Genomic DNA, 11,899 nt, shown 5'->3' on the forward strand with positions numbered 1-11,899 from the left:
ATTTCTTTGTCTCAAGCTGCAGCCGTCTCAGAAACCTCTTGGCAAATGGCAAGTTCATATAAGCCACAACCTGCCACAGAGAAGGGCTGAGTACCAGAGTCTAACTGTCCTTATGCCCTTGAGGGCCACAGTGACCCAGTTCAAGGACACCACACCTTCTTGCTGCAGGCGGCTCATTTGACCACAGTGCACAGCTGAGCCCGAGTTCTGTTACAGCTTTTCATGTCCGTGTTAATTCCCTATCCTATACACAGGGCAGGCACATATATTTTGATTCTCTATATTAAGATTGCTGAACAGAGTAGGCTAACCTGCCCGTGGAGAAAAAAATTGCCCGAAGCAGCAGAATTTCCCACAAGTCATTGCTAGTACCGAGGGAAGGGAGGAACTAGACTTTACAGCAGAACTAGGAAGGTCGCCAACTTCAGGATCTCTGGCGAGTGATCAATGGACTTCAGACCCAGAAGTAGCTAGGAGGATGGACATCTGAACAGGGCAGAGGAAGTGGATGGGAGGGAGTCACGACGCACGTGACCTGAACAGGTATGTGGTGGGTGGGGCCAGAGAAGGCACTGAGGAACGGAAAGAAGCCGGAAAGAAGACACTCTCCATTCTCCCGGGAACGTAGGAAGCATCTTGCTTCAGAGCCGGGATTGCGAAGGACACAGGTTGGGGTCTCAACTGGTGGTGAAAACTCCCCGCAGCCACAGTGCCACGCGGGGCATCCTAGGAGAGTCAGCAGAGCAGCAGCGGTAACTGCTGCCCGGCGGCCTTTGAATCTCCCCGGTCAGAGGAGCTGCGGGGCTGGGAACCTGACCTGCAGTGATTAGTTTCTCTGCTGCTCTTAAGGAAGCCGGCTCTGAAACTGCTAGGGATGTCTCAGCCTTATCGAGAAATTTTACATTATGTGAGCTGGGCCTTATATTGATTTTTAAAATTTTGTTCATTTTATGGTTGCCAGGATATTTACAGAACAATAATCTCTCGTAGGAGACTTGAATTATCTGTTGTTGGTAAACATGGCTCTATTTGCCACAATGGCAAATGCATGTCTCATGGAGTTTAAACTCAACCACGCTTTCTAACTCCCGCCCCCTTACTACTTTTCCAACTACGAAAGTGGTCTTAAGAGAGTAGTCTTTTACTCTGGGGACGAGGCATTCCCGGAGAACTTTTTAGATATTGGTCCACTGTAAATTTGATGGACTCAGTATATTTTACCAAACCTTATAGTTATGCCTGTAAATGTTAACATTTACTAAGCAAACTTAAAAACTATTTTATTGATATTGGTGTTCTGCTTTTATTTATGGCTGTGTAAAGGTGTCAGTTTCCATGGAACTGAAATTACAGGCAGCTTTTTAAATCCCCATGTATTTTCCATCTGAGACGTAAGCACTCTAAGATGTAAATACAGAATTCAGTAATGTGTTTTCATATGTTTAATTCTTAATTTACAGCTAGATTCTGGAAAAAACACAGGATGTATGCGTGTTGTGAGAGAATGAGGCCACAATTTTTTACAGCTATAAAACACTAGATTGGGACAAAATTAGAAAGCACTTCATAAATAATTCTAATCATGCAAATATATGTGAAGTATTTTCTCTTCCTGTTTCAACAGAAGCACTCTTCCCATGAACACATGGCCAAGTTGACATGGTTTTATTTGGTTTTGACTTGTTTAGTTGAATAAGTATTTCAATTTTGCCCTGTCTGGCTAAGAACTCACCATGTATGCCTGATTCTGCATGGGAATGCTTCTATTTTCTGAGTGCTGGGATTAAACCAGTGTAGAAACAAAGATGGCTCCAACACTCACTTCCTTTGTTTTTAATTTCAGGGTTGGTTGGCAGCCAGGACTGTGACCTTGGAGCACTCTTAGGAGGTGGGGCAATGCCTGGACCCTGCTCAGAGGGCTTTGTTCGGAGATTGGATGTTGTCGAATTGCAGCAGTCTCTTCGCTGTCTGTGGGTGAGAATAGTTTGTTTGTAGCACCTTCGCTCCTCTGGGTTACTAGGAAAACTACTCTGCAAGTGTGTGAGCTTTATGAGAATGAGTGTCCTTTTGGGTGGTTGAAGGCTTCAGTCATTTTTGTTCCATGACAGATTCAGAACTCATCAGTGTGTAATACTGTCATCCCAATCATTCAGCTTCATTTCCACCCTTGTGTGTTGATGGAGCTGTGATTAGAACTGGTGGGACTCCAGATATGGTAACTGAAAATGTTCCCTAAATATTTTCAGTATTCTGACCCTGAATGACACCTGGGGAATTACCTGAAGAACCCTCTATTTTATTTTCTCATGATCTACGGACCATAGTCCTGTGTTAGAAATTCAGGTGCTTTCTGAACAATTTGTTTCTTCTGCAGGTCTCACACATAAGCCAGTGCTGCTCATTTTTGAAGCAGAACAGAGACCTAACAGGTGGAAGGGAAGGACACAGAGGGAAATATATTAGGTATTTTGGAGGGATTGAGTTAGGTGTGCTGAGAGGGTCAAGTGAGATGGAAAATGGACTTGGGGAGAGGCATTGTTTAGATGGTTCAACAGTTAGCCGTTTATGCTCTGAAGAGGACGTGTGTTCATTCTCAGCATCCATATACTGGCTGACACTGATCCATAATTTGGTTCCAGAGGTCTAATGTCTTTTCTGATCTCAGTGTGTGCTAGATATACAAACACACAGCACATATATACATTCGGAAGAATACTTTTTTTTTAAAAGATTCATTTATTTTATGTATGTAAGTACACTGTAGCTGTTTTCAGACATACCAGAGGAGGGCATCAGATCCCAATACAGATGGTTGTGAGCCACCATGTGGTTGCTCGGATTTGAACTCAGGACCTTCAGAAGAGCAGTCAGTGCTTTTAACTCTGAGCCATCTCTCCAGCCCTGGAAGAATACTTGATACCCATCAGCTTAAATAAAAACTCTAAAGAAAAATTTTAACAAAGGGCAAATGAGACATGAGATTGGTTTTACCACATTGTTTCTCTAAAAAGGTTTTTGGAATACTCTCCTACAAATTTCAAACTTATCCTATTTTATATGCAAGAATTAATATTAGGAGAAAACATAATTTATATGCCTGCAGGTTAGTGATTAAGACCCCATTTGATTTGTCTCCCTTTTGTCTCTTCATTTTAGTATTAAATGATTTTCCTTACTGTAATTTTAGCATCTTTTAAAATTAGGGAATGTCATGTCTTAGGTTTGTTTTCTGATCTCCTAACTTTGACATTTTTGAAAGTTTCTTTAGATTCTGTTTCTTTCATAGTGAAATTTCTCATTTCCTAAAATGATGGCATCAGGACTTTGATAAGCATTGCTTAGTGTCTCTGCAGAGCTGTAAATGGTATCTATATTACCTTTCTATTGACATCTCCTTCTGTCTTCACACCGATACTCAATGATTTTTGTTGCTATAATTTTGATAGAATTTGAAATCTTGGTCCCATCTTCTGAAGCATTTTGAAGTCTGTTCTTTCTTAAATTTCATACTATGGTACCATTACCTTTCTATATTTTGCTGAAATATCCCATTCTTGTCGAAATTAATATCTTTAAGAGAAACCTCTGAGCCAGGCAGTGGTGGCGCACGCCTTTAATCTCAGTACTTGGGAGGCAGAGGCAGGCGGATTTCTGAGTTCAAGGCCAGCCTGGTCTACAGAGTGAGTTCCAGGACAGCCAGGGCTACACAGAGAAACCTTGTCTCGAAAAACCAAAAAAAAAAAAAAAAAAAAGAGAGAGAAACCTCTGTGGCAATTGTGTACCCATGCTAGTGGTGCGTCAGTATTTATGTGTCATATATTTGTTCTCCTGTTTTACATCTGCTGTTTCTGTCCACAGGCATGTTGGTCAGTGACTAATTCATTTTTGCAAGAACATATTATTATGAGACCACACACATGGTAGTTAAGTCTTTATGAATAGTTTGACTATTTGACAGTTGAAGAAGCTGCACAGTGACTTGCATGGTTGCTGCAGTAAGTTGGCTTCTCACTGATACTGTATCTCTGAGTTCTTTCTGTTGCATTGTCTTCAGGATTCATTTTTGTGAAAATCTGAGTTTGTTCACTGACTAGATCGAAATGAGCTAATTTGTGATCTTGGTGCACATTAGGTGAGCATTTTTTTTCATCACTCATGGTGTGTTGCATTTTTAATGTGTACTAATGGGCAGTTCTAACTGCCTTTAAGCATGATCTGTTAAAATTATTTGCTTCTTAATTGAAGTTATTTTTATTTGCTTGTGTTTTTTTTTCTTATATATTTTGGGTATTAACGTGTCATATGGTAAATAGCTAGCTAATACATTTAACTGCTGTTAATGTATCAGGCTGTTTCTATAGGATTTTCATGCATCCTTTTTGGCTTCAGTTCATACGTGAAGGTCTGTGATTCATTGTATAGTGGGAGAGAATGTATAGAGGTTCATTTGTGTGGATAGATACTTTTCCAATGTGTTTGATGAGGCTGCCTGTTATGTAACACACCTATGTTATTTTGTTGACAATCACATGGTTATTGCTATTGTTCTGTTTCTGGATCTGCTGCTGTGTGGAATTGGGCTGTATATCTACTCTTCTGCCACTCCCGTATTCTAGTGGTCATTTGGCTTTGCATCTGGAATCACAGTTGAGATAACTCAGGGTCTGCTTTGTATAGCTGGGGATGCTCTCTACACTCAGATTCTTTGAGCTTCAATGTAAAATTAGTTTTCTCCTGACTATTTTTTTGTGAATGTTATTCAATATATTGCATGTTTCTTAGATTACCTCCCTATTCTTCTGCTTTCCCAGTCTTTGTCCCCTCTTTGTCATGTTCCCTGGGACTTGAACCTGGTTATTTGAATTTCTTCTTCATGGCTGTCCAATGAGTAGCCACTCATTTTTTGTATGTGACTAGTAATAAGCCCCTGAAATAGCTGTTGACCATTACATACAAAGATTCTCTGAACTAGACTGAAAGCAGGCTAAGTTGTGGATAGAGCCAGGTAAAGGCTGTTTGAGTACTTATACATGTAGCAAAATGTCATGAGTCACTTGCCTCTTGTGGCCTGTCACCTTCCCAGTTGTGGGCTCTTGGCCAGGTTTCCATTGCCTTGCACATATTTCCTTATCAGGGACTGGCCCAAAATTCAACCAGAAAGCATTTCCTTAAGCAGAAAACTGTCTTTGCACCATGACCCTACTTTTGGCAACCAGAGGAAGTAACCACCAAGCTCTGATCCAGGAGATAACTTTATTGTGCAGTGTTGATAAACACAGGATCAGCCAATATCCATCTAAAGTCTGAGCCTGCTGGGCGGTGGTGGCGCACGCCTTTAATCCCAGTACTTGGGAGGCAGAGGCAGGTGGATTTCTGAGTTCAAGGCCAGCCTGGTCTACAGAGTGAGTTCCAGGACAGCCGGGGCTACACAGAGAAACCCTGTCTCGGGAAAAAAAAAAAAGATTAAAGTCTGAGCTCTGAGTTCAATTAAACAGTTTTGTATCCTGTATACCTCCACGCCTTCTCTACATCCCAGCAATCCAGAGTGACATAGAATCTGACTGGCTATGTTGACTTTTTAAAAAATAGTTAACATATAGTTAATAGTTTTTTAAATTTGCTGAAGAATCTCATATGTAGAAAGTATTTCTAAGGAGCAAATATACCAGAAGTCATATACAGCTTTGAGATTCCAGGAGAGGATATTGGGTAAGACAAGAGACAGTAGAAAAGGGTGTTGACCTGATGGTTGCTGATGTTTCCTGGTAGCTCTGTGCTACGTCAGTAGATTAACATAGAGTCTCTTGTAGGTTGGTAATATGGCACATGTGGTTCACATCTGGGAAGGTTTTAAAAGATTTATTTATTTTGTGTATATGAGTGCTCTTTCTGTGTGCATGCTATAAGAGGGCATTGGTTTGAAGCAGAGAAGTATAGATGGTTGCAAGCCAGTATGTGGTGGCTGGGTATTGAACTCAGGACCTCTGGAACAGTACTCTTAACCCCTGAGCCATCTCTCCAGCCCTCTGGGTAAGGTTATTGATGACTTCTTGCCCACTAGCTTACACTGCATCTTTAGTTGCTATGAAGGCTATCATCAGGGTGTCTGAGATATTTCCTGGATATTATGGAGGTCTTAGTAGTCTGCTATATTCTCACTGTCCTCTTGTTGGTATGTAAAACAACATAGTTTTATGGCTTATTTCAAGGATTATCAGATCTGAGCTTTCTCAAGGAATATTTATAATTTTTTAGGTTGAGAATTATATTTCTTGTTGAGTGGTGGCAGCAGACACCTTTAATCCAGCACTTGGGAGGCAGAGGCAGGCGGATCTTTGTGAGTTCAAGGCTTGTTCTCCATAGTGAATTACAGGGCAACCAAAACTACAGGGAAAAATCCTGTTTCAAAATACCTGTGCTGCCCCCACCCCTCAAAAAAAACCCCAAAGGATTATATTTCTCTGGAATAAGTTGCTGTCTGACCTGTATTAACCCCTTTAAATTGAGTTGGTTTTGTTTTTTTTTTTCTCTTTTTGGTCTGGATAACATTTGATGCACTGTGCTGAATGAGTGTGAGCAGACTGGACACCTTTGTTCCTGTCCTGAGGAGGTCGGACTCCTTCCAGTTTTCCTCATTTAGTAAAATGTGGGGTTTTGGTTTGTAGATTCTAGTATTTAGTTTGCATAGGTATGTTTTCTCCATCCCCAGGTTCTCCAAATCTTTGATAATGAGCAAATGTGATAATTTCCCACAGGTGTTTTACGAATTATATTGACATTATCCTGAGCCTTCTGCTACAATCTGGATAGGCACAGGCTTACATTGAGAAATCTACACATGTTGAGACAGTCTTGTATTCTGGAGGGTAATATGGCGGTGCATATAGGTGGTTTCTGTCGTCTCCACAGTGACTGTCACTGTTTGCAGTAGTTTACATTCCCAACAGGAGTTAGAATAAGGACCCACTTTACCATTTCTTCAAATCCATTCCTGGGCATTTGATGATATTTGTGGTTTATTATTTTTGAGGGGGTAATACATATATAAAGAGTTGCTGTATATATAATGTCATTGTTGTCAGAATCAGTATGTAGACAAGACTGGCAGCAAATTATAGTTAACTCTGTGGTCCTACCATATGAGCCCCCATTTTATTTTCCTGTTTTTGTTATTTTATTTTAATTTTATGTATACATTTGTTTTGGGAGTATATATGTCTTTGTGTCTGGTGCCTGTGGAGGTAACAGGAGGGCATTGAATCTTCTGGGAGAGTAGTTATAGATTGTTGTAAGCCCATGAATCTGGGATTCTAATTCAGGTAGTCTAGAAAAACAGTATGTGCTCTTAACTACCATATCATCTCCACAGCCCCCAGTTTGGTTTCTTCACATTAGCCATTCTGGTGAGAGGGAGTATCAGTTATGCCCAAGTTTGTAATTCCCTCATGGCTGAGGAATATGAACACATTAAATGATATTTCCGCAAAGTTCTGGAGGTCTTTGATGCTTCTGAGAATGGAATATAATTCTAATTTGTTTTTTCAACCTGTTCATTATTGGTGCATACTAAACTGGAGATTTGCTTATAATATTTCTTTATTTTTTAATATTACTAAAGCATTTCTCAAGTATAAAAGTTTCTGGTGGTGTGCTCAGCGAGTAAGAGCACTGACTGCTCTTCCAGAGGTCCTGAGTTCAATTCCCTACAACCACATAGCGGCTCACAACCATCTGTAATGGGATCTGGCGCCCTCTTCTGGTGTGTCTGAAGACAGCTACAGTGTACTCATACATAAAATAAATAAATCTTTAAAAAACAGTTTCAGGTGATACCTTCAGATAGGTTATATAAATAAACACACTATTGTTAAAAAGAGTAAGTTCAATGTCTTTCTACTGTTCCTCTTTGTTTTTTTTTTTCTTTTTTGTCTCCTTCAAATTTCTGTAGGTTGTTCTTTTATAATTATTATTATATGTGTGTGGTTGTTTGGTCAGTATGTCTGTGTACTACATATATGTAGTGTCCACAGAGGTGGACATTGTATCCTTTAGAACTAGAGTCACACTTCTATGAGCTTACATGTAGTGTTGCTCATTAACCTCAGTCCTCTGGACGAACAAGCAGTGCTCCTAACCACCAAGCCTCACTCCAACCTCCTCTAGCTACGTTAACATTCTACCTTAAGTATAACTGGGGGGAATGTGAGCCTTTCTCCTATTATAGTACATTTTCTTCTTCCTGGACTGTAAACCTAGATTGACACACTCCTCCATTTCCCCATCCCCATCCTCTTTCGCTTTTGGAGACAGTGTTTCCCTGTGTAGCCCCGGCTGTCCTAGAACTCACTCTGTAGTCCAGGTTGGCCCTGAACTCAGAGATCTGTCTTCCTCTGCCTCCTGAGTGCTGGAATTAAAGGCGTGGCTGGCACACTGAGGTAAGATTTTGTGTTATTTCAATGTCTACCAGGAATTTTATGACTTTTTAAGAATGGTATATGAAATTCTGTCCCTACTGAGATTTCATGTCTCAGGGTTTCTATTCTAGAAGTTTTTGCTGGTGTTCTGGATGATGGATTACTGGTGGCATTGTTCACTGTTCCCTGTAAGGGTGAGTGCTTTCCTGTGTTGTTCACAATGGCATGGTTTGCTTCCCAGTTCTCTTTTGTATTCATTAATTCCTCATATAAAATGTATTCTTTCCTTTGTTCTCATAGATAATTCATATCTGATTCTTCTGTGCATATTTTTATTATCTAAAGAGGTTCTTGAATAAAAACACTGTCCAGATCACAAGGTCCTCACAGACCACTAAAGACCACCATGAGTCCAACTTGTACCTCAAACCTCTCCAGCACCGTAGATGGTTTGGAAGGTTCTGAGCCAGTAACAGCTTTTCCTTTTATCATGGTAGCAGGGTAAGACACTTTCAACTTTGCAGTCACATGATTGTTTGACATTTGCTTGGTGTACTTCTATTGGCTAATAATGATTTCAGCTTGGTATGAACAATGGTTGCTAGCTTAATGAATCTACTTTAGACGTTAGGTTCTTTCCCTTTAAGAACTGATTGGCTGTCACTAGGAGTAGAGTAACTGGTTTGCCCAGGGAAACTGTGATTTGTTACCAGTGTGACATGGTTCCTGGAATACATTGGGGTTTTTCTTTTCTTTTCTTTTCTTTTTTTTAAGATTTATTTATTTATTATATGTAAGTACACTGTAGCTGACTTCAGACGCCCCAGATGAAGGCATCAGATCTCATTACGAATGGTTGTAAGCCACCATATGGTTGTTGGGATTTGAACTCAGGACCTTCAGAAGAACAGTCATTTCAGCCATCTCTCCAGCCCTAGGGTTTTTCTAATAGCTGAGTTCATTCAAAGGCAAGTTAGTTGTAAAATGGAGTGGGAAAGCAAAATGGAATTTGTAATGTTAAGCGGGGCCTTTCAACACTATGCTAATTTGTGACCCCAGGAAATGCACTTCCTTCTCTCTCAATTCTAGCAGTCATTTTATCTCTGTGTAATCTATGGTTGAAAGTTATTTTCTTTCAGGGCTTTACATATATTATTTCATGTTCACTGAACATTAGAATATGGATAAATATTCATATGGGTTATATTTCCAAGCTCATGTTGGTATATGAAAAGATAATTGGAAAATGAGTGCCCATTTACATAGCAATTAAATGTGAGGATAGCAAGATAGGTCTGGGAAATGAGGCAGCCTTAGAGAGACTATCCTAGGGATGGTCTCCTCTTACAAATCCAGAGGCCCACCATCTGAATACCAAGCATAACTACCTTGAGCCTCATCTATTATTTAAAGTACGATGTTCAGTATTATATAAAGATCATCCTAAGACAAGCAGTACTGACACACAGGCATCTGGGAGAGCTAATAAGCCTGACTAAGACACTTACCTTCTGAATTTTCTTCTTGGACAATTTGAAAATTTTCTCTGTCCTTGCACTGGGTAAGGCTAATGCACTATAGTGTGGAGGAAGAGGGTACCCTTGTCTCTGTTCTGATTACAGCAGAACAATAGCAGCTGTCCTTATTTTGTGTAATGTCAGGTTCAGGGTTTTGCTCATTGCCTTCATTATACTGAGATATGTTCCTTATGTTCTCACATTCTTCAGAACTCCAATACTAAGCCAGTGTGATGTTTTGCCATAGACTTTTCATGGATCTACTGACATGATTAGGTTTCTTTGCTCACTGAGTCTACATATTTTGTGCCTTGAATTGGTTGGCTTATAGGAAGTTTAAATAGTCCTATATCTTGTCATGAAGTCAACTTGAGTTCAATTTCCACATTTCTTAGAGAGAATCTCTTTTACATATCCATTCTGGCAACTGGTCAGTAATTTTTTACCTTTGTGTCTGTTTGTCCTTATCTGCTTTGGGTATCAAGGTGTGATCAATATTTTTGGATATAAGCTTGACTATATCTGGTACTAAAACCCCAAAATAGAGTTCTTTCTCTTCTTTTCTTTCTCTTTCCTTCTTCCTTCCTTCCTTCCTTCTTTCCTTCCTTCCTTCCTTCCTTCCTTCCTTCCTTCCTTTCATTCATTCTTTCTTTCTCTTTCTTTCTCTCTTCTTTTCTTCCTTCCTTCCTTCCTTTCTTTCTTTATTTTTTTGAGGGATTTTTGATTGATTTGAATTGGAAACATACACACACACACATGTATGTATAAAATGTTGCTAAGCATTTATTTCAACTTCACTTTCTTAACTACCATTCATTCTTAGCTGCCATTCTTCTTGTGCTTCTCTGACCTTTGCAGCTTTGTATTCCATGAAATCTGATTGTCATTTTTATTTTCCTGGTTGTTTTCTGTGTTCCCGAAATCACCTTCGGATACCGTTTGCCTTTTTCTGAATTGTTAAGCATTTCATCATGTTTTCTTCTAGTATTTTCAACATTTCAAGTGTTCCAGGAAGGTCTTTGAAATAGTTTGTAGTGATTTTTTTATAGGGTGAGAGATATGGATCTAATATTACTCTTCTCCACATAGACAATTATTTTCTCAGCACAAAATGTTCTAAGAGTCTTTTTCTGGCTTTATCTGTGACATACCTGTCATACATTAACTCTCTGCTGTGTTTATTTCTGGGTTCTTTGTTCAATGTTCTGCATGTTTCTGAATGTGCTGGACCATTCTGTCTTTGTACTTGTGCCTCTGTATTATGAAATATGATCAGGTCTTATGACACTCCAAGGAATATTCTTTAGTTTCATTTAGTTTTGTTTTGTATGATTTTCTTGTGTCCACGTGACTGTTTCCAGGGGATGCTGTTTGGCAAGCTGGTTGGGCTCTGAGGAAACACTGGATGTCTGCAGGCAGGTCGTATGTGGGACTCCTGCACCACTGTGGCCTCTGGTAGAGCAGCAGGACTCTGTTGGAGTGGTGGGCTGGGAAATCGTTTTGAATTATATCAAGCCTGATATTTCCCCCTGATGTCTGCGTGGATTTCTACCATTAAGAATGAGTTTGGTGCCTTTCTTTTCTTTTCAACTTTTTCTCCTTTGTCTTTTTTTATTTTTTAAGAAACTTTTATTGCATTATGATGAGAAAAGTTACATAATTTCAGTTTATCTAAATTTGTTAACATTTAAAAACATTTTAATTAAATAGAATTGAATCACATTCTTGTTTCCCTTTTGTACCACCGCTCCTCCCAGAGACCACCCCTTCAACACCTACAATATCTTTTTTGTCATATTCCTTAAAATTTATAAAATATTATAACAATAAAAATAAGTATTATAAAAGTTGTTTGATATAAAACAACAATCAACTTAACAGTCTTATATAGATGCTAGTCTACAGCAATAGCAAAAATACATTTTTCTCAATATAAATTTTAAATAACTCCAAACATATTAACTGTAT

At 39.3% G+C, this 11,899-nt stretch overlaps 1 protein-coding gene across 3 annotated transcripts in view; it reads left to right on the plus strand.

Moving 5' to 3' along the window:
* The first annotated feature begins 510 nt into the window (after positions 1-510).
* Positions 511-11,899, plus strand: part of LOC116077660 (zinc finger protein 501-like) — an 18,974-nt gene continuing 7,585 nt past the window's right edge. For 2 of the 3 annotated variants that reach the window (XM_031352359.1, XM_031352361.1), the window contains exons 1-2: positions 563-668; positions 1,844-1,974. The gene's annotated coding sequence lies outside the window, so the exon portion shown is untranslated. The other variant, XM_031352360.1, reaches the window with a different exon arrangement.

Source organism: Mastomys coucha, unplaced genomic scaffold (genome assembly GCF_008632895.1).
Source record: "Mastomys coucha isolate ucsf_1 unplaced genomic scaffold, UCSF_Mcou_1 pScaffold5, whole genome shotgun sequence".
Taxonomy (NCBI): Eukaryota; Metazoa; Chordata; class Mammalia; order Rodentia; family Muridae; genus Mastomys; species Mastomys coucha.